We start from the raw sequence: 22,341 nt of genomic DNA on the forward strand, positions 1-22,341 counted from the left end.
AATTCCATTTACAATAGCCTCAAACAAAATCAAATACCTAGGTGTAAACCTAACAAAAGATGTGAAAGACCTCTACAAGGAAAACTATACACTTCTGAAGAAAGAGATTGAGGAAGACTATAGAAAGTGGAGAGATCTCCCATGCTCATGGATTGGTAGAATCAACATAGTAAAAATGTCGATACTCCCAAAAGTAATCTACATGGTTAATGCAATTCCCATCAAAATTCCAATGACATTCATTAAAGAGATTGAAAAATCTACTCTTAAATTTATATGGAAACACAAGAGGCCACGAATAGCCAAGGCAATACTCAGTCAAAAGAACAATGCAGGAGGTATCACAATACCTGACTTCAAACTATATTACAAAGCAATAACAATAAAAACAGCATGGTACTGGCACAAAAACAGACATGAAGACCAGTGGAACAGAATAGAGGACCCAGATATGAAGCCACACAACTATAACCAACTTGTCTTTGACAAAGGAGCTAAAAATATACGATGGAGAAATAGCAGCCTCTTCAACAAAAACTGCTGGGAAAACTGGTTAGCAGCCTGCAAAAAACTGAAACTAGATCCACGTATATCACCCTATACCAAGATTAACTCAAAATGGATCAAGGATCTTAATATCAGACCCCAAACTCTAACGTTGATACAGGAAAGAGTAGGAAATACTCTGGAGTTAGTAGGTATAGGTAAGAACTTTCTCAATGAAACCCCAGCAGCACAGCAACTAAAAGATAGCATAGATAACTGGGACCTCATAAAACTAAAAAGCTTCTGTTCATCAAAAGAAATGGTCTCTAAACTGAAGAGAACACCCACAGAGTGGGAGAAAATATTTGCCAGCTATACATCAGACAAAGGACTGATAACCAGAATATACAGGGAACTTAAAAAACTAAATTCTCCCAAAACTAATGAACCAATAAAGAAATGGGCAAGTGAACTAAACAGAACTTTCTCAAAAGAAGAAATTCAAATGGCCAAAAAACACATGAAAAAATACTCACCATCTCTAGCAATAATGGAAATGCAAATTAAAACCACACTAAGATTCCACCTCACCCCTGTTAGAATAGCCATCATCAGCAACACCACCAACAACAGGTGTTGGTGAGGATGCGGGGAAAAAGGAACCCTCTTACACTGTTGGTGGGAATGTAGACTAGTACAACCACTCTGAAAAAAAAATTTGGAGGCTACTTAAAAAGCTGGACATCGATCTACCATTTGATCCAGCAATACCACTCTTGGGGGTATATCCAAAAGAATGTGACTCAGGTTACTCCAGAGGCACCTGCACATCCATGTTTATTGTGGCACTATTCACAATAGCCAAGTTATGGAAACAGCCAAGATGCCCCACCACTGACGAATGGATTAAGAAAATGTGGTATCTATACACAATGGAATTTTATGCAGCCATGAAGAAGAACGAAATGTTATCATTCGCTGGTAAATGGATGGAATTGGAGAACATCATTCTGAGTGAGGTTAGCCTGGCTCAAAAGACCAAAAATCGTATGTTCTCCCTCATATGTGGACATTAGATCAAGGGCAATCACAACAAGGGGATTGGACTTTGAGCACATGATAAAAGCGAGAGCACACAAGGGAGGGGTGAGGATAGGTAAGACACCTAAAAAACTAGCTAGCATTTGTTGCCCTTAATGCAGAGAAACTAAAGCAGATACCTTAAAGCAACTGGCCAATAGGAAAAGGGGACCAGTAACTAGAGAAAAGGTGAGATCAAAAAGAATTAACCTAGAAGGTAACACCCACGCACAGGAAATCAATGTGAGTCAACTCCCTGTATAGCTATCCTTATCTCAACCAGCAAAATCCCTTGTTCCTTCCTATTATTGCTTATACTCTCTCTACAACAAAATTAGAGATAAGGGCAAAATAGTTTCTGCTGGGTATTGAGGGGGGGGAGCGGGAGGGGGTGGAGTGGGTGGTAAGGGAGGGGGTGGGGGCAGGGGGGAGAAATGAACCAAGCCTTGTATGCACATATGAATAATAAAAGAAAAATGAAAAATAAAAAATAAAAAATAAAATAAAATAAAATAAAACACTAATACCATTACACCAAAAAAAAAAAAAGAAATTTCCTGTTTCTTTGCTTGAAGACAGAACCCGTTCTATGTCTGCACAGAGGTCACTTGCTCACTGATTTTTTTTCCCATTGGGAAATTGCATCCAGGAAAAAAAACACTAGCATCCATAAACCACAACTGTCACCTACAAAAAGGGGGTGCCTTATCCAAGTCTCCCAACATTTCATCAGTGTGCATCAGTGTGACTTCTCCAGTTTAAGGTCCCACATGGAAAAACCAAAGGCTGTAAATGAGATATCACAAGCTTTTGTTCAGGCAAATTATAAACCCAAATGACCATGTTACTCAAATGCAGGCACAAACATACCTGTCATCAGTTTTCATGACCATGTGGCTACTTGGGGACACAGCTTGTCCACCTCAGTGCATCTGAGAAAGAGGAGGGGATGGTGGTGTGATTGCCTGGTTACAGAAGGCAAACTAGAGTAGGTGTGCCTCTCTTCCCCTCGTAAGTCTAAGAATAATGGTAATAAATAATTCTTCAGTCTTTGCTGTCTTTCAAAAGGGTTCGAAGGGAAACAAGGAGGTAGGTAAAAGAAAAATTCAGAGCATAGCAAGTCACATTGGAACACAGAAGCAGGAGACCTGTGAATACTCCGTGTGCACTTTGTCCATCTAGCGCATAGATGCTACAAATGCCACTGCTGAGCGGCCACCAAACACCAGGCATTTTGCTGGAGAATTAAGTTCATGTATCTATATTCATTCTCAATCTCCAAGTCGTGTGCACATTCGTCATTACACACGTGTGTAACACACATGAGTATGCACACACGTATACACCTACTGGGAGTCTGTGTATTTGTTGGACTCCAGTTGCACTAAACACAGTCATCACCGAGGTAACCCTGGAGACCCAGTTCGACTCCCACCAAATGTTTGGTGTCATATTAATGCAATATCGCCAAACGCCTGACTCAAACTTACCTAAACAGCCAGCCCAGATTCTATGTCACAATGTGCCACCTCCTTTATGGGTAGCAAAGAAATACTTTAAGTTCTTTTTCCATCTTCAGGGTTAATTATACTTGTTTCGCACAGCAGAGGCTTCACAAGTAAACGTCATTTTAAATAGATACAAACTTAAATTCAAGCAAGTCCCTGCCACCTGGACAAGGCTATTCACCCTACACCTGGGCTGTGGTAAATCATGGCGTTAGTTACTTTTGTATAGCTGTGACCAAAACACTGGAGAGACAAGTTGAGAGAGTAAAGATTTATTTTATCTTATGATTTCAGAGGATTCAGCCCATCATGGCAGGGAGAGCAAGACAAATCAGAGCAGCTCGCATCATGGAGGCCAGGAGGCAGAGAACGGGGTGCAGGAATTACCAGGACAAGATCTAGCCCCCAGGTAAGCCTGCCCTCTTACCTCTCCCCACCTCCCATTAGTACTATGATATTATGAGTCCATCAAGGAGTTAATGCATTCAGTAGGTCAGAGCTCTCGTGGTCTAATCTTCTCTAGAAATGCCATCACAGACACCCCAGAGGAGCACTTTACTAATCTCCTAAGCATTTCTCAATCCAACTAAGTTGACAACTAAGATTAATAATCACACCTCCTTAAACCCAAACACTCCACCTCCGGCCCCCAAAAGCCTCCTGACCATCTTGGAATGCAAAATGCAGTCTATCTCCAAGATAGACTTCATAGTTTTAATATTCCAACCACATTCAAAAGTCTGACATCAAACTCTCTGCAGAGTCTCAAGGCGAACTCCTGGCTGTGAGCCCCTGTAAAATCAAAAACAAGTTACATTCTGCAAACATACAGTGACACAGATAAATACTCCAGTTCCAGAAAGAAGGAATGGAGAACAGCAAGAAAGACTCAGACCAAGCAAATGTGAGACCCATCAGGGTAAACAGTAACTCATGTAACACTGCATCTGGCATCCAGGGGAAGCCTATTTCTAGGGTCTTGCCAGTTGAATCCTCTTTCTTGGATTGCTCTACTCATTGCCTATGGCTTTCCTCAGATGACATCATGTGCTCCTGGCATCTCCAACATGCCGGGGTCTCCATTGTAGCACAGATGTCACCTGCACAGCTTCATGTATCACCCTCTCAGGAGTGGCCTGCAGGGACTCTCCCTCTGCCATAGTGCCTGGCATTCCAGACCTTCCTTTGAAATCTGGGTGGAAGCTTCCATGACTTCATAAATCATTCATTCAGCACAGATGGATGTGGACAATGCCAAGGTTGGACTCCAACTCAAGCTGTATCTGGGCCTCCTTGGACCATGATTGTAAGAATCAACTAAAGTCAGGTCTTTTCTGTCAAAGGGGTTAATGTATAGCATAGTTATCATTGTGCAGATGTCAGCTTAACTTCCCCAAATTTTTAGGCAACAATTTGTTATATATGTGCTTAATCTTGCAGGGTTCCTGGTTTTGAACAGAGAGCTGACTTTCTTTTTCTTCTTAGCTAAATAAGTTCTTGTTATCACCAGATGTCCTATCTTAAAAATGCTTAAGATGACTATTACCCAGAGGAATTTCCTTGCTCCCCCTGACCCAAGGTCCCTTTGCCCCTCGTGTCCCCTTTGCAAATGAGCCAATCACAAGGATTGTGAACCCAAACCCATTCAATCGGGGCGAGGGGCAAACTTACACTAAGGATAAAAACAGAAAAACTTCCCGCTCAGTCTGCTTGCTAACCAAACTCTTTGTGACGCACCCTTCTGCAGAAGTAAATTTTGTATTTCCTGTTGACTTCTGAGTTGTATCATCCCTCTTACAACACCCCAATATCCCAAAATCATTTCTAACATGGCTGCAGCAGCCTCTGAGTGCTTGGGGGGTTGAACAAGGAGAAACACTTTTCCAGGCAGCGCTATGGGAGCAGGGCAGTCAAGAGCCCCCTTCTCCCGGGGAAGTCTTTTCAATGAGTTCACTCTCTCATGCCCTGTACCCTGCAATCTGCACGAAGTTTGACCAATTCCTGAGATGGCCTCAAGGCATCTCTCCTACCCGATGCAAAGGAGTTGACTTCTTTCTAGTAACTCTGTGACTCTGTGTCTTTAACAACCACCCCCTCCGTGTCCGCAACTTTAAACAGATCCCTCTTTTGGCCAAACTGCCCGGTTTTCAAATCTTTCTGCTCCGCTAGTTTGCTATGAATTCTCACTGGAAACCTGGACAAAGGCAGCCAGCAATATCCACACCAGAGCCTAAATGCTCTGCTTTCTTGAAATTTCCTCTGCCAGATTACTTAGTCCACCTTTAAACTCAGTCTTGCACAGAGTCCCAGGACATGGACAAGTGTAGGCAAATTCTTTGCCACAGTGTAACGTGAATGGTCTCGGGTCCGGTTCTCACCCTCATTCCCATCTGAAAACTCACAATCCTGGCCTTCACTGTGCACATTCCTGTAGGCATTCTTGTCTTCTGAGCTCCTTCCAGAATTGTCCACTAAGCTCTGCTACAGCTTTCTAGAGCTTCCTCTAAAGTGGCCCACACACCACTGGATTAAGTTGCAGTCTCAACTAGCCAAAATTTCAAAGCAATTTAAATATTGTGACCAAAAGACATCACACAAATTCCTATGGACCTCCTTATGACTCACCTTCATGTCCCTTGGAAACTTTAATGCACCTCTCCTCTCTTACCTTCCATTGGGAAGCACAGGTGAACTTTCCTTTGTCTGCTTTAGGGAAGAAGGAACTAGACCCAGCGAGGTCTTGTCACCTAACCAAGTGACTGGTGTAGAAAGATCTCAGACCTTCTGATAGGTGGCCAGCAATGTTAGTATAGCTTTGGCACTTGATCCCCAGGTACCTATGGAGGAAACCACCAAAGATGGAGCCCCCCTCCCCCATAATACAGGAAGCCACAGGTCTACAGACTCTACTCAGATGGTGAGACATAGACAGTACCTAGCAGCCACAATGAGCAGAAATGAGAAGGTGTTGGACTGAATCAGCAGCTTCCAGGGTGACAAAGTCCTCAGGAAGTTTGGGGATAGGATTTCAAATGGTTCATAAAAAGTCAACCAAAGCTCCTGAATTTTAAAAATATCTCCCAACTTTCAAAATTGTTTAATTGAGTCAGATTCAGTACAACTATCAACATGGTGTTTGGAATTCTGCAAAAGTAATTTACTATTGACAGAAATTAAATACACAGATTTGTGAAAACGTGTATCATATTCACTCAGATACGTGTTGCTGGGGTCTACATCTACTTTGCACTGAGGAATTTTCTTGCACTGGAAAATGTTGAAGAAAAGAAGTTACAATGTAACCTATGTTCCTAGATTTTGCTATCATGATGAAATGTGATACAACACCAGTCTTAGAACTTCATGTGTAGCGAAATCCTCACCACTGGAACTGTGCAAACAGCACAGTGTTTGCTCCTGGTCTGAGATGCATGCGTCTTTCTCTGGACATGAACGATGACTGAGTTCACAGGGCCATACATCTAGCATCATCCACACCGCTTCACCTCAACAGCTAGGCCCAGAGCATCCTAAAAGTCATCTGCTGAATTGATATGCACGATCCAGGAGACCGGGGAAGCCATGGGCCATGACGATATCCAGCCTCATTCAGGCCTCAGAGCAAAGCAAGGAAATGAAGCCATGTCCCTCCCCATACCACGTGGGTGGTTCCCCTAACACAGGACAGTCGGCAGCCAAGACACTCCATCCACACAAAACTCAGTGAAGCCACTGGCTGGCTCAGAACAGCACATGGGCAAGGGACACCTCCAGTTGTGTGGACCCTGGCAGAAACCACAAGGCTGTCACCTTGGAATCACATGTGACAAAGATGCTTCTGAGTCAAGGTGGCTGGGTACCTGGCCTGGAGCATTGCTACTGGTTCACTGTGTCCTGTGCAGTGGGGACGTGTTGTTCAAGAAAACCTCACACGTTTCTTTTGACTGTTTTCTGCATCGGTCTGCATGATGAAACAATAGCTGGCATTTTATGGATTCAACTAACAAACACTGCTGAGTTCTCCAGGCACTTGGTCTGGTCAATCCTCACCATAACCCAGTAAACCACTCACATAGTTGTCCCTTTCCTGGAGCAAAGCAAATAAGGGCTTAACAAAGTTGTCTCTTTCCCAAAGCCACTCGGCCAAAAAGCAATGGAGCTGAGATTTAAAAACAAATCTGAGCTCCCCCAAAACTTCCAGGTCCATAGAGACGATCCCCAAAACCATGAAACAGGCCCAGACAATCCTATGATGACCTGGCTAGGCTCTCAAACCGTCAACTCCTAAAACAGTTTTATCAAAAGAAGAAAGGGGAAAAGTTAATCTCTTTATAAAAAATAATTCACATTTTTAAGGAAAACTGTGTCCAAGAGTGACTGGACAAGCGGAAGGACCTCCTTCCCGATGGTGACATTGCCAGCCACATGAACTACTCAGTCCACCTTTCTGGTTGACGCTTGCAGTCACAGTTTGGATTAAGGCTTTTTAGCAAAGTCTCATTTTCTAGTCAAGGTGCCACGCCGCTCCACACAGGAGCAGGATGGTGGAGGGAGAAGCCTCACGGTATGACTTAAGACCAGCTCTCTGAGGCTGGAATTTGCCTTTCCTCCACAGCTAGAATTCTTTAGACACTTTGAATAAAAAAAAGCGAAGTATCCCTAAGGTTGTTTTGAAACAAAAAAACCTCAAAGTGGAAGCCGAGGAGTTTTGCTTTTCTCACCATCTTACACAAGATAAAGACAGTCTATCCCCAATCAGAGGGATAAAGGAAGCGATGAGACTGGAAGTGACAGAGAAGATTCTGCTGAGTTCTGGAATTTATTGGCAAATCCTACTGCAACTGAGAAGATAAATCCTGTGCATACTCTAATCCTGTTAGCTGCAGTGCTTTGGCCCTGTGCTGTCAATCAGCTGCCATCAAAACAATGCTGACGTGGTGGGGGGAGCCAAAGGCCCCCCACAGGCTCAGGGTCAGGGCTGCTTCTCCATCTTAAAAGCCATTGCTTGAGCAAGATTTACTTTACTTGAACTACCTCCCTTTTATTTCAAGTTTCAAGAAGTGATCACTAATACATTTCCAAAAAATGAGCTTTGTAAATTGCATCTGAAGATTTCTCTGTGATGGCTGTGATGGTTATTTAAGAAAAATATAGATCTGCAAAATTAGCTGCACTTTATATTCAAGGATACTTGCATCACATCAGACTCTTGAAGTGTGTCACAATGAAGAAATATCAAGAAGGAGAACATGTTAGAACTTCAGCACTGGCCACTGCCTGAGCACTGTCTGAGGGAGACAGCCCATGCCACACCGAGGTTTCAGTCCATTCCAAATGTCTCTGGGTGCCCCAAACTCCTCAACGAGATAATCCATAGGAACGTTTTTAGAAGCTTCGGAGTGGCAGGCAGCGTGACCTCTCTGAGATTTTAGAAGGAAATCAATTGGGATAAGAATTAATCTACTTGGACTTTTATGTTTAGCCTAATTCTCAGAAATATATATTTTCACCATGAGACTTACAGAATACTTTATAAGCAGCAAAGTCCTTAAAAATCCATGGTATTTTGGCTCAGATAAATGCCAAGTGACATGGGAGACTAGTCCCAGCAAATTCTTTCCTCGAAAATGACAGTCTCTATATTTGTCTTGTCACTTGGCAAGAAACACACTCCCCCAGGTGTGAGGCTCAAGCTGTGAACACTTTTCATAAGGACCCTTCCTTGAGTCCTCTTTTTCCAATGAAAGGTGTGAAATTTTGTAATGGAATCCTCCCTCTGACTTTAAGTCATTCATTAGCGTCCACTCCACCCTTATGTTGAGGGACAATAGTTACATTTATAAGCACTGTGGCTTGTAGTAAATCACAATGTGTGATCACACTTCTCTCTATTATTCATCTTTCAGAGAAGACTTCAACAGTCACACATTCCAAACATTGTAGAATGTTAATTCTGCCACCTCCTCTCTCTCTCTCTCTCTCTCTCTCTCTCTCTCGCTCTCTCTCTCCACCTCTCTCTTCCTCTCTCTCTCTCTAGTTCCTCTTTCTCTAACTCATACCATCTATCTATCTATGCATCTACCTATCTCTACCTTTATCTCCTCTCAATCTCTAGCTCCAGTCTGTCCCCCTCTCTCTCTTCCCCCCACCTCTCTCTCTGGTGATCACACAGCATCATCAGGCATGGACGTTCTACTTAGAAATACTGAGTCTCAGTCCAACCCAGACATAAGATCAGAACATTCATTTGAGGATCTCTGGAGGAATGATATGGGACTCCCCCGTTAGAAGCCCAGCTGCAGACTGCACACCCCATCAAAATAGCTGCCCAGAATCTGAGAATGCTGGGCGAGTTGCAGACAACATGAGTGGACAGTGAACACTGTTGTGGTGCATACCACGAGGCTCCTCGAGCTGAGATGTGCTCTACGGCCCAAGGACTGATGCTCAGAGACCCCCCGCTCCTTAGCCATGTGTGCAGATGTAAGACTTGTGAGTCAGAAGGTGAGCGACCCAGTCTAGAGAAGCATCTGAGGCAGGTGACAACAGTGGGCTTGGTACATAGACAGCTCTCCTCACTACACAGTGCTAGTGACCACACATGGCACTGCTCCATACTTTACTAAATTCAAAGTCATGATTCTTGCCTGTAGAGTTCCACACAAAATTGCATGAAACAGACATACATGTCACAATGAGAGACAATGCTGCCCCAGAGCTGTGGTGACTGCCCAGTCACCTCAGCATGCAATCATGTCCCCTCCCCAACATCCATGGTCCCCATGGCCTACCCAGGGAACTTAACCCATACTGATGTCCCTGTATCCTAACTGACTGACCTTCGTCTCTGGCCTTGTCCCTTCTGAAGCTACTTGGGGCTGTTCACTACACTCATGAACAGCTACCAAAGGTCACCGACTTATTCAGTCTAAGGCCTTCCTTGTTCATCTGTGTGTGTTTGTGTACCCCAGCTACAGCATTCACTTTTGAATTTTCATTTTGTCACCTGACATGGAGGCTTACACCTGTAATCCTAGCTATTCAGAATGCAGAAATCAGGAGCTCTCAGGAAAGGTAGCCCCAAGCAAAAATTTGAGGAGACAGTATTTCGATCAATAAAAGCTGGGTGTGGTGTTACATGCCTATCATCCCAGCTACACAGGAAGCATAAATAGGACAATTGTGGTCTAGGCCAGTTAGGGTAAAAATGTGAAAACCTATTCAAAAATAACTAAAGCAAAAGACCTGGTATCTTGGCTCAAATAGCAGAGCACCTGCTCAGCAAGTGCAATGCCCTGAGTTCAAACCCTAGTACCACCAAAAAAAAAAATTAACCTTAATTTTTTGCTATGGAATTTTTTACTTTATAGAGAAAGTCTCTTACTTCCATTATGACCTTGTAAGAAAATGGTGCATATTTCTAACTTGCAAACATAGTCTTTTAATCTTACATAGGTTTATTCCCATCAATCTATACTCGCATACACAAATGCATTCATGCTTTTATCTATCAACTGTCATCCATCAGGAATCTACTTACCTGTCTCTTATCTACCCATCCATCATCTCTCTGTATCTATGTATCCATCCTTTGTGTCTATCCATCATCTACTTTTCCTTCCTGACTACCCATCATCAGTCTTTACATCTAGTTTACCCATGGGGAGAAGAGCAGGGAAGGGTACGCTGTAGGAAGAGGTTCTCCTTAGTGTCCACACCAATATTGTTCTTAGAGAAGTGAGTGCAGCATTTTGTTACAAGTGCCTGGGATTTGTTACTTTGCCTAGGATTTTCTATTTAGTCTGCAGAGCTTCAAAGGAGACAGAAATGCAGGGTGGATGAAAGCCAGCGTTAATTTTTCATGGGAAAACATGGTGGGGAGGTGGTTCACAAAATATCCTTTTTGGGAGGATGATTGCTTATCTATCATTTTAGTCTTATAATCCAAATGTTGGGTTTTCAATCATGCCATTTCGTACAGTGGAAAAATTCATAGCTGTTAACAGGTGTAGGTGGACTCAGCGCTTGGGATGACTAAGTCTATAGTGTACACTTCAAGCTTCTGATTATTTGCATTGACTGTCTGAGAAGGATGCAAGAGTCCTGGCCCATGGAGGAAGGAGCAGTGTGTCAAATCCTTGCACATAGAAGCACTCAGTGTGTAGTTACACTAAATGAATCAGTCATCATTCATCATGATATCACAGCCTGGAGATCTCAGACTTCTGGATGTCAATGGGAACAGATCAGCCAGTGCTCCTTATTCAAATCTGCTTCTCTTGCTAAAAATAAAGAAAAAGTCCTGCTTGTCCTCTCAGCTGCCCCTTTACACTCCCTGCCATCCATATAGCTGCCCTATTTCTGCACACAGGATGAATCCAGAGCCTCCTTTATCCCCTGCAGATGCACGACTTCCTGTTTGGTATGGTTGCTGGTTGTTTTCATGTCTGTATTCTCTGTGGCAGGCTAAGCTACTCACGGGAGCTTATGTCTACTTTATCTCAGTCCTCTCAAGAGGCCTCAGAGCACCACAGATACCAGTGAGTGGCGCTGAATGGCACAGAGCTGAGTTGTGCCTGAGTCCGACGGACAGGCTGGACTGCACTGCAGGGTCTCAGGGTCCCACACAGAGCTTCAAGCACAGAGAGTAGGGCTCTCACCAGAGCACCAGGTGAGTGCAAAGGTCAGGCCTGCCCTTGTGGAGACCCCGGCAGAAGGCTCTCCACTTGGTCACTGCTGCACTTGTAGCTACAAACATAGTAGAGACAGAGAAGAACCCCAACAGCCGGTCCTTATGCATGGCCTTGTCCTCCGGGACTAGCCCCTCAGCACAACAGAGGATGGCAATGGGGTCACCACACCCTCTGCCCAAGGTCTGCCTGCAGCCCAACCTGGTTGTAAGGAAAAGACAGACCATATGGGCCTCTCCCTGGCAGCACACCGGACACCCACTGGTGAGTCTCTTCCAAACCCCAGTTCTGATGCCTTAGTACTTCCTTCACCCAGGTGCTGGCCCACTTAACGCCATGGTTCATCACTCCCCGCCATCCCCAAGATAGCTCAGCCTTCCAAGTTCCCTTCATCTCTTTGGGCTCAGACATGGCCCATAAAACAGTGATGGGCTGCCTCCCTTCAATTTTCAAGGCAAGCTGTGCCCAGAATAGAGCAGCCAGTGCAGGCTTTGTTGGGGATTTTGTTTGTTTGTTTTTAACAGGAAAAGAAGTCTTTCCTAGGGGCAATTGCTTAACAGGGTATGGGAGAGAGCTTTGTTGATGTTTCCCACAACACAATGCCTAGTGACAGGAGTGTATAGATTGTCACCCCTCCCACTGAATCCCTTCTGCTCCCTGCTTTCTCTAAGAAGTACAAAAGCATTTCTCTCTGGCTGAAATTCCCCTCCTTTTACAAAACTAAATATTTTCTACTGAAATCTGGTCCTCCCAGTAACATGCAATGACACCTTCTTGAGTAGCAGTCACACAAAACCCCTTTGTGGCTCCATGAGAAATAGGACACAGATGTAGTGCAGAGACTGGAGGGGGTGGAGACACAGAGAGTAGGGAGGTGGGCCCACCGCCAGCACACCTCGGGCAGAAGGCAGTGGTGCGCACAGCATCCACAAACATGGATGGAAAAAACCTCATGGCACATTTAGGATGTGCTTCTGGCCTTGGAGGTAAATTAACATTTGCTCAAACAGAAGGGTGAGAGGTCACAATGTCAAGGTAAGAGACAGGAGGTCACTGTACCTGGGAGGCGCCTTGCTGGGCTGAGGAGTTGTTTAGAGACCTCAGTCTGAAGACCCCTTCCATGTGCTGAGTCCATTTCCTTTGGGTAAACACAGCAGTGGCCGTGCGGAGGTGAAGAGTTCCATTTGCAATACCCGAGGACTCCCATGCTTCTTCCACAGCAGTTGTACCAGTTGCGTTCCCGCCAGCCCTGCCTAAGGCCTCCTTTTGCTCCAGCTCCTCACCGACACTCACATCTCTTCTCTCTCTGAAACCATCAACCTAGCAGTCGTGAGGAGACACCTTTGTGGCTTTGATTCGCATTTCTCTGAAGAGGGGGGCTGTTGAGCACGTTTTCATATAGCCGCTGACCATTTTTGTGTCTTCATTGGAAAACTGCCTATTCAGGACTTTTCCCTCATTAGTGGGGATATTTATCCAGCCATTTACTTATTTTTCTGAGTGTTGTGTGGCTTGGTTGTGCATTTGTGCTGTCAGACTACAGCTGCACTGAGGATAGCCTGATGCTCGCTCTCCATGGTGCATGGCTGTTCAACACTTGTATATGCTCTAGCTCTTCTTGTGTTCGTCACTCAGCTTTCCATTGCAGTGACACAATGCCTAAGATAGGCCAACCGAAAGGATGAAAGGTGTGTTTTGGTTCATGGTTTCAGGGGTTTCAGTTTATGGTCAACTGGTCCCATCTATGTGGGCACTGAGGGAGGTTGAGGTGAGGCAGAACATCATGGCAGGAAGGCATGGCAAAGTAGAACATCTAACCTCATGGAAGAGACAGAGAGAGAGAGAGAGAGAGAGAGAGCGAGGGGCTGGAGTCAAAATCTACCCTCTAAAGGCATGCCCCCCCAACACTCACTTCCTTCAACTATGCTCCACTTCCTAAGTTTCCATCACCCCTCAATGGCCCAGGAAGTCATTAGCCCACTCATGGATTAATCCATTGATGAGGTCAGAGCCCTCATGACTCAGTCACCTCCCAAAGGACCCACCTGTGGACACTGCTGCCTTAGGGATCAAGCCTTCAACACATGACACTTTGCAGGACACTTCAGATCCAAACCGCAACTTATACGAAAAACCAATTATTGAGAAAATTAATTGGGAATTAAATTTGATTCAGAGAAGAAATGTGTGTGTCTGACATTAAGAAATAGCTGAGTGTTTCAAGCCCTGTCTCGTTCCAAAGCCCTCTGCCTCTGGGTGATGTGGTGGCTGCTCCCACAGTTCCTCCAGCAGCTGGTGGGCAATGTCTGAGTCCTGGCAGGTGCTGTGCCTATCAGGGATCCCCGCCTGGAGAACAGAGATGTCTGGAAAACCCTTAGTGTTCCCGAGAGACACACTAAGGTGTTAAGGGAGGTGTTCAGCCATATGGAGATCCTGTGGGCTTCACTAAGTAACAATTCCTTCTAAAACAGGAAAAAAAGTAAACAATAAATGTGCTTTGTTGAATTACACAGAAATAAAACACAAAAATATTATTAGAAAATGAGAAAGACAGTCTGATGAGAAAACACAAACTTGGAACTTTGTTATTGGTATGAATTTAAAAACATCATGATCAAGATTCTGGGAAATATGATAAGAAAATTGGCATGCAAAAAAAAGAAAAAAGCAAAATGCAAAAGTCATCACAATGATAACACATGGCTTTGAAGCATTTTAGCACTGGAAGCCCATCAGAAATGGATCTTTTCATGTGTGGATAAGTAAAACATATAGCAATGCCTTTTAAATAAGGTTTGAAAGTCAAGTGGAAACCCACAGGAAAAGGACAGGATATGGAATTAGCCCCTGGACATAGTGGGGAGAGGAGACTTGCCTTGTCACAGCCCAGCTCAAGAGATAGCCACATCAAGACAGTGTCTCCCTGAGCAGAGCCTGGGTGCCTTCTGATCTGCAATCCTGTGTCAAGGCCCAGCCCACCAGTGAACCCCACTCTTTCACTACTGAATCCCAGTCTCTGATCTGCCTCCAAGGAGGGCCCCCAGGGGGGCTGCCTTTCTGCCACATCAGTTCCCATGGGCACACGGCCATTTCAGTCTCTCTCCCTCTCTCCCTCTCTCTCTCTCTCTCTCTCTCTCTCTCTCTCTCTCTCTCTCTCTCTCTCACACACACACACACACACACACACACACACACACACACATACATTCACTTCCTGAGCAGTAAGGCCAGAGAAGTCTCTGGGTTGAAGGAGGGCTGATCTGTTCCCGGCCCCTCTTCTGTGGAATCCCCTTCCTTCCTGGAGAGAGCATGGGACAGCACAGGACACCATTTCTCCTGCATCTCAGCCACACACTCCTGCAGTCCATCACCCTATAATGACTCAAAGCCCCACTGCCTGCCTCAGATGGCTAACCCAGACCCTTCTCCTTCCCTGGTATCCAGATTGCATGATTGAGTGTGAGGCCACCACACAGCTCGACTTTTCACTGTGGAACAAATTACAGACACTGGGTTCTCCTCCATCCTCCCTCCCATGCCCCAGTGCAGCAGTTCTTGGTGAAGGCCATACCTACTAGACAGCCAAATGACTTCCATTAGTGCCCTGATAACAAAGTGCGCCCCACTGGGCTCTGCAGCCAGAGTGACCATTCCTAGTTCTCACCACATGCTTACACGAGCATGCATGCACGAGGCCCTGGGTTCCACCCCCAGCACTACAAAAAAAAAAAGCAATAAACAAAGACAGAGGGTTGTGACAGGGGACAGGGGGGTGAGTTGGAGGACTGGTGGCCAATGAGGCAGCTAAAGGGGCAGGGCAGTAAGGAGCCACCCTGGGCTCCTGGTGAAGAGCTGTGCCACCTATGGGCCTCTCCCAACCTGGTCCTCACTCCACCTTCACAGTCAATGCTGAGTCTGGAAGGTGCAGCTCAGCTTTGGCCCCTATTGTCACTGCACAGTGGAGCATCAGGAAGCTCCTCTGTCTCCTCACCAGGAAAATGGGTACAGAAGCCTCTGCTGCTTTTGCTCTTTGGATCAAGTGAGGTCATGCAGGAAAGAACTCTGAAATCTCTGGAATGCTGAGCCAGCACAAGGTACTGATTCAAGTGAAGAATTTCAAACTGTATTCTTGAAGTCACACGTGCAAAAGAAGAGCAAGACGAATCCTAGGGCCGTGATGCATTTTCTTTAATATCAGGTTCCCTGTAGTGTGGTATAAAGCCTGGCCTTCAGGTTGTGCCTACATGTCAAAAGACTGGGTTTTCTTTTCCAAAGCAAAGACCCATAGTTCTGGTTGCTTTAGAAGAAGAAGAAAGAAGAGTAGGGGTAAGGGGGCAGGGGGAGGGGAGAAGGGGGAAGATGAGAAGGAAGAGGAGGAGAAGGAAAAGAAGAAGGAAGGAAGAGAATAATGACATCTTTGAGGTTTCAGACCATGTGCAAGGATAATGTGTTAACAATTGGGGATTTGACCAGGTAGGGTGGCTCACATCTGTAATCCCATTTCTCAAGAGTTGGAGACTGGGAGGATCTTGGTTTGAGGTTAGCCTGGGGAGAAAGCTAGAGACCCCCATCTCAACCAATAAAGTTGGGCACAGTGTCAAACACCTAAGTAGGGGGATCACAGTTCAGACTGACCAGGGCAAAAATGTGGTACCTTAGCTGAAAAGTAACTAAAGCAAAAAGGACTAGGGCTATGGCTCAAGTGGTAGAGAGCCTATCTGGAAAGCAGAAGGCCCTGAGTTCAAACCCCAGTACAATAAAAAATGAAGCTGGGCCCCAGTGGCTCATACCTATAATCCTGGCTATTCAGGGGCAGAAATCAGCAGGATCAAGGTTCAATGCCAGCCTGGGCAAACAGTTCGCGAGAACCTATGTTGGAAAAACTCATCACAAGAAAGGCCTGGTGGAGTGGCTCAAGGCAGAGGCCTTGAGTTCAAGCCCCAGTACTGCAAATAAATAAATAAATAAAATGAGTAAAGAAGACATTGAAGGAAAAGAAGGGCAAAGAAAACCCCCAAAACTCCTGTTCTAGCTTGGGGGGTCCCACCTGTAATCTTTGGTGAAGACACACTTTGTAAACCTGAGCACTCACACAGAGCAAAGATATGGAGCTCTGAGAAGACTTGATACACTCCATCATGGTGTAGGTGGCACCTCAGCGGTCTGGTCACCAGGTCAGTACACGGAAGAGATGTTTGCCAGTTTTGCCCCCAATATTCCACAGATCCAAAGATGCTCTGATTTTTATGTTTCGTTTTACACCTCTGAGGTTGGAGCATATCTCACCATCATCCACGACCTATCAAAATCCCACTGGTCCATCAGGGACGTGGTGTGATTGTCTTTCCCTGTCTGTGCACCTGGGTCATGGCTCCCACTCCTGGTGACAGGGGCTGTCAAACCACAGCCACCAGCTGAAGGGAACTCGTGAATAGAGCAGATTCCCTCAGGACTCCATGGGAAGATGCCCTGGGGAAGAGAGGGACACGAGAGAGGTGTTGTGACATCGGACATACTTCCTGGTGTAGGTGGTGCCAGAGCACTTGAGAGCAAGACACACAGACTTTGCTGTCATCTCTGTGATGACAGACAGCATCACACTAGGCTCTAGGAGAGACCATTGTCTGGGATATGTCGTTGATACCCTATGGTAAAATCAGGAATTCAAGACACTATCAGCAGTGGTTGTGCAGACAGATCCTCAGCTTGGAAGTGAATACTGAAGCCCTCCCAAAGCTTGTTCATTTGACATCTTTGATGACAGAGAACCAAGTGGGAGGAACGTTACAGATACTTGTGAGCTTGAGTTACAAAGCGACTCACAAAAGGCAGATACTCTCAGAAGCCAGGGGGATGGGGTAAGAGGAGGTGACCCAAACAATGTGTACACATGGAGTAAATGTAAAAACTACAAAATAAAAAAAGAAAAGAAAATTTTAAAAATTGAGATCATGTAAGTGTAAAAAGGCAGATGTTACAGAAAAGCTGTAGAAATACCTTTGCTAATGTGTACATTACATACGCATACATACAGACATGTGCACCGAGAGCTACATAAACTAAAGCATGTATTTATGCATGCCTTAAAGAGCTCTTTTAAAATGTGTAAGTTAAAATATGGACAGTAACAGAGTTTGCGCCATAATTTTTCTAGCTGCATAGACTTGTAGTTTATCTCACAATCAATGGTATTTAAATTTAATAAAATGAAGCATGCTGTAATATGCTGAAAGCCCACATCTCTTGCAATTCGTGTGTTGAACCCTCACTCCCAAGGCCTTTGGGTGACAATCAAAGAATAGCCACATTTATAAATGAGAACCCAGAGAGCTCCCTGCCTCCACCACCACATGGGGACAGAAAGAGAAGGCTCCATCTACACACCAGAAAGCCAGAGCCCACTGGACACCATGCCATGCCTTGACCTCGGACTTCCAGCCTCCAGAACTGGGAGAAGTAAATTTCTATTGAGCATAAATCTCCCAGTCTGTAGTACTTTTGTTACAGCAGCCTGAAAATCCTAAGACATATGGCTTGTGGGCTGAATAATTCCCAAGTTGAGAAGACATTAAAATTAGTATAATCTTCATTCATTGTAGCTATGAAATAACAAATGTGCCAAATTTCATAGCTAAGAGACCAAAGTTTCCTTTTGCCTGAATTCTCAAAAGCCTCCTTGCAGAGCTGACTTTACATTTTCCCTTGAGTGCCATGTGCAACACTTGGCTCCATCACTGTGTAAAGACCCCTGTTACAGACTAGAGCAGAGGCAGCAGAGGGGCTGGTTGTGTCCAGCACTTGCAAATTCAGTTGTTTCACCCAAGTCAAAATACCCACAGAACAAAACCAGAAGACAAAACCAGCCACCAAATAACAGGATGTAGAGCAATAATCACAGAACTGCCAAGTCATAGAGCCACACACAGTTCTGACCCTGATGTCACATCATCCTGCACCACCTTGATGAACCCCGAGTTGCAGCCCCCCATTTCTGGGCTGGACACTCAGTCAGTAGGGAATGCTTGTTGACAGAAGAAAGAGGTAGGAAGCTCAGCTCATTTTAAGCTGAATCAAAGTCACCCGGTCCTTAAAATGTTTATATCCCAAGACCTGGCTCACATCTGAATTGGTGGCATGTCCTCTATCCATCCAGTTTGGGGCAGAGAAGCATTCATGGCAGATGAAAATTGTGACATTATTTTCCATAAATTAGCACTGACGTGGTAGGTTTATTTAGTCTCTGTAAAACTAAAACTTAACTCAATCCTCCTGTAGACACAGTGGAGAAAACTCTTCCAATTGTGTTCCACTCACCCGCTGGAAGTCAGTCCTTCAGCTGGGCTTTCCAGCCTCCTCTTTGATCAATGTGACATGTCCTGAGTGACTTCAACAAAGCCATGCCTGTTCCTAGATGATTTGTGGGCTAGGATTTAAATGCTCTTTGGAGTAAAGCAGTATCTACTGACTTAGAATTAAAAGACAAAAAGTCAGCTTACAGAAAGTATATAATTGTTCCTCAGCCAGGAGCTAAATGGACCTGATGATAAGTTAAAAATGGGCCTCCCACGGCTGCACAGCTTCTCAGAAAATGGCCTCTCTCGTGCACAGAGCACCTTGTTGCCATCGGAGCACGCGTCCTGGTCCAGGAGAGGACAGGGGCTCTGAACCGGGCATCTCATGACCCACAGATATAAAGCTTGCCAAAAGTGCTCTCACGCTTATTTAAACATCTGCTATGGTTTAAGATTATAAGTTAACTATTTTAGCTTCTTCTTTTGATGGTTCCGTGTGGCCTCATTCTTGAGCAAAACTAATGATGGTTTATGTGAAATGTCAACACTCACATCCAGAGCTCAGGGACACTGTGAGTGGAAAGACTGCCCTCCTCTCCACTTCTCTTTTTACTGACAGTCGTCCTTCTGCTGTTTGATCATCACCACCAGCTGCCCAAGGTGCCAGTTCAGTGCCACCCAGGGAGATGTCATCCTCACACTCAGGTCAGCATCTAGCTGATCAGTCAGAAGTGGTCTGCTAGTAACCAAAAAATTAAATTTAAAAAGTGTAAGGATGGAAAGGCTAACACCCCTGATCTCATCAGGACTTGCTGTATGCAGCTTCTGAACTCTCACTCCATACTCAATGAATGTGCACAACTAAAATGATGATTAATAAAAGCTGGACTCGAGACAACATGTCAGTCTACAGTCCCCACTCTGTGCTGTGCTGGCTCCATGCCCGACCTCCTCTTCCAGCTCACCTGTGTCTCCCCTCAGCCTTCTGAAAACGCCCACCTGCCCCAGAGGGCAGGTGACCCTCTGTCAATCTCCAAGTCACACAACACAAAACTCTGCCCAGCCTCATCAATGACCATTTAGTTCATGAGCTCTAACTTGTTCTAGAAAAGGAAACACCTCTGAAGCCAAACCACCTTTGCCTGGATGTTTGTTGCTGCCTGTCCAAACATGGCAAACTAATCCACAGGAAACACAACCCGTTCCGATCCAAACGACTCCCACAGTGTGATGTGCACAGCAGTTCAACATGCGGAGGTGATCAGATCTGCCATGAAGAGCACTGACCATTCACAGACAAATATCGGCATTTGGGCTCTGGAGGACTTATGGTAAAATGTTCAAAGTTCAAGACACCCAAGGGCCCGTCAGAGCTTCTTTTTAAAAGCAAGCTGCAGACGCTGTCGTTCTTACGGACATTCCCCTTAATGCAGCCTTGACATTCGATGTGTGGGGGAATACATAAATATCGAATCAAAGATGTGTGGCTGGCATATTTTGTGAAGAGTGCCTAAAATCTGAGTACAAAGCAGCACAGGAGAAAATGATGATTTTGTTCTGCTCGGCAGGAAATTATGCAGCAGAGCTTTTAGTCACAATAGACATTGTTAGGAAATGTGACCATTTTAGCACAGCCTCTCCTCTGCTTCGAGAATTCTCGTAAAGCCATGGCTCCAGCAGCCCTCCTTCCACACAGGATCAACTGTGCGATCTGTAAGTCACCATAGTAAAAGATGAAGCCACATTTGAACAACACATCCACTTGGGCTTTCCACAATAGACACGAGACACAAATGCTCAAGAACAGTAAATATTTACACACACGCAGCTCTGCTCCCCACCCTGGGCCTTGTGAATCTCTGTATACCGTTTTCTGTGGACTCACATGTGTGCCTCTCCCCTAATAGGTAATCAACTCTGATGTCCCCCACAAGGGCCTCTGTGTCTGTGTTCACCCCCATCCCTGAGCCAGACCTGCCATCTTGTGCCCCTCAGGCACTCCACAGTGCCTCTGGGCTGGCACTGCATGCTAAGGAGAGGTGACACCCAAACTCAGGGTGCAGACAGACATCTTCCTGCTCTGGTCTGTGTAAGACAGTAAGACTCACCAATGCCAGCTTTGTCTGCTGTGAGGATCCATCTTTACCTCAGAACGGGGGTGATAAGTGAGCTCTCTGGCCAGCCAGGGCAGCACACATGCACTGAGAGAAGGCAGGGGAGCCTGACAGCCTGGTGCTCAGGAAAGCAGAGCCTTGTGCCAGGCTGGGGAATGGAGGGAGCCAGGACGCCTGCAGGAAGACCACTCCTGCTCTGTCTGAATTCTCACAGCAGGGACCTGGGGAGCAGGGACCTCTCCCAGTGCTGGCTTCCCAACCTGGAGCTCTGCTGAGCCCTGGGAAGGACTTGCAGCACTCTGAGAACATATTTTTAGGTCCCAGTTTGAGGAACGCTGACCTAAGAAGCTAAAAATACAGGGGGGGGTGCACATTTGCATTGCAAATTACTTCTTCCAAAGTGATTAGTCTTCACGACTGGTAAAAAATTCACTTGGACTATCACAGAAATGAAAACACATTTTAAAAGAAAATTTTGCAGATAGTCTGAGCATTCTAATTTAAGAACCCTGATCTCAGAGTCATATTTTTAAGACTTGAGGAAGCAAGCAGCCTCTGTGAAGTCTTGCACCGAGGAAAGCTGGACCCTGGACTCCAGAACAAAGGGTTCCAAGGAACGAAAGGGATTTCCAGTAACTACAGCTTTGATTCACATTTCCTCATTCCCACTGACTGGACCTGCTCCTGGGGTGGGGGGTCTGCCTTGAAGAGTGATCTCCTGGTTCCCAAAAAGTACCCACAGGGAGCAGAGTGGTTTGACACAATGAGGTGGGGGTGACTGTCCAGCTCAGCATGTGACCCATAATGCAGGGCTTGTCAGGACAAAGATGGCTTACAGGAAACCAGCGGCCAACAGGCCCTGGTGGGCATCTGGAGACCATATGGAACTAGGGCAGAAGCCTGCAACCCAGAATCCTCTGCAGGGGAGGAAGAGACCTGCTCTCCAGGGACTCAGGGGGCGTAACTGGACATCAGGGCTCTGCTTACATGGGAACCAAGCCGGTGCAAGGCCACCCTCTGCTCCTTTCACACCTGTTCCTTCTCATCACAAGCCGCAGGGGCCCACAGACGGAAACCTGGTAAAGCCTAACACTCTCGAATGTAATTTTATCTCTTTGAGGCAGGCTAAAATTAGGGAAAGTTTGGGACTCATAAAAACTTAATATTACAT

At 45.5% G+C, this 22,341-nt stretch overlaps 1 long non-coding RNA gene across 2 annotated transcripts in view; it reads right to left on the minus strand.

Moving 5' to 3' along the window:
- The window catches only part of LOC141416947 (uncharacterized), an 84,805-nt gene extending 63,352 nt beyond the window's left edge, over nt 1–21,453 (minus strand). For both annotated transcript variants that reach the window (XR_012441592.1, XR_012441591.1), the window contains exons 1-2: nt 21,165–21,453; nt 12,824–13,577 (exon numbers count right to left, since the gene is read on the minus strand). This is a non-coding gene — a long non-coding RNA (uncharacterized lncRNA). The remainder of the gene's footprint in view (nt 1–12,823; nt 13,578–21,164) is intronic.
- Between the last annotated feature and the right edge of the window lie 888 nt (nt 21,454–22,341).

The sequence above is a fragment of the Castor canadensis genome, chromosome 14, assembly GCF_047511655.1.
Source record: "Castor canadensis chromosome 14, mCasCan1.hap1v2, whole genome shotgun sequence".
NCBI classification, from domain to species: Eukaryota; Metazoa; Chordata; class Mammalia; order Rodentia; family Castoridae; genus Castor; species Castor canadensis.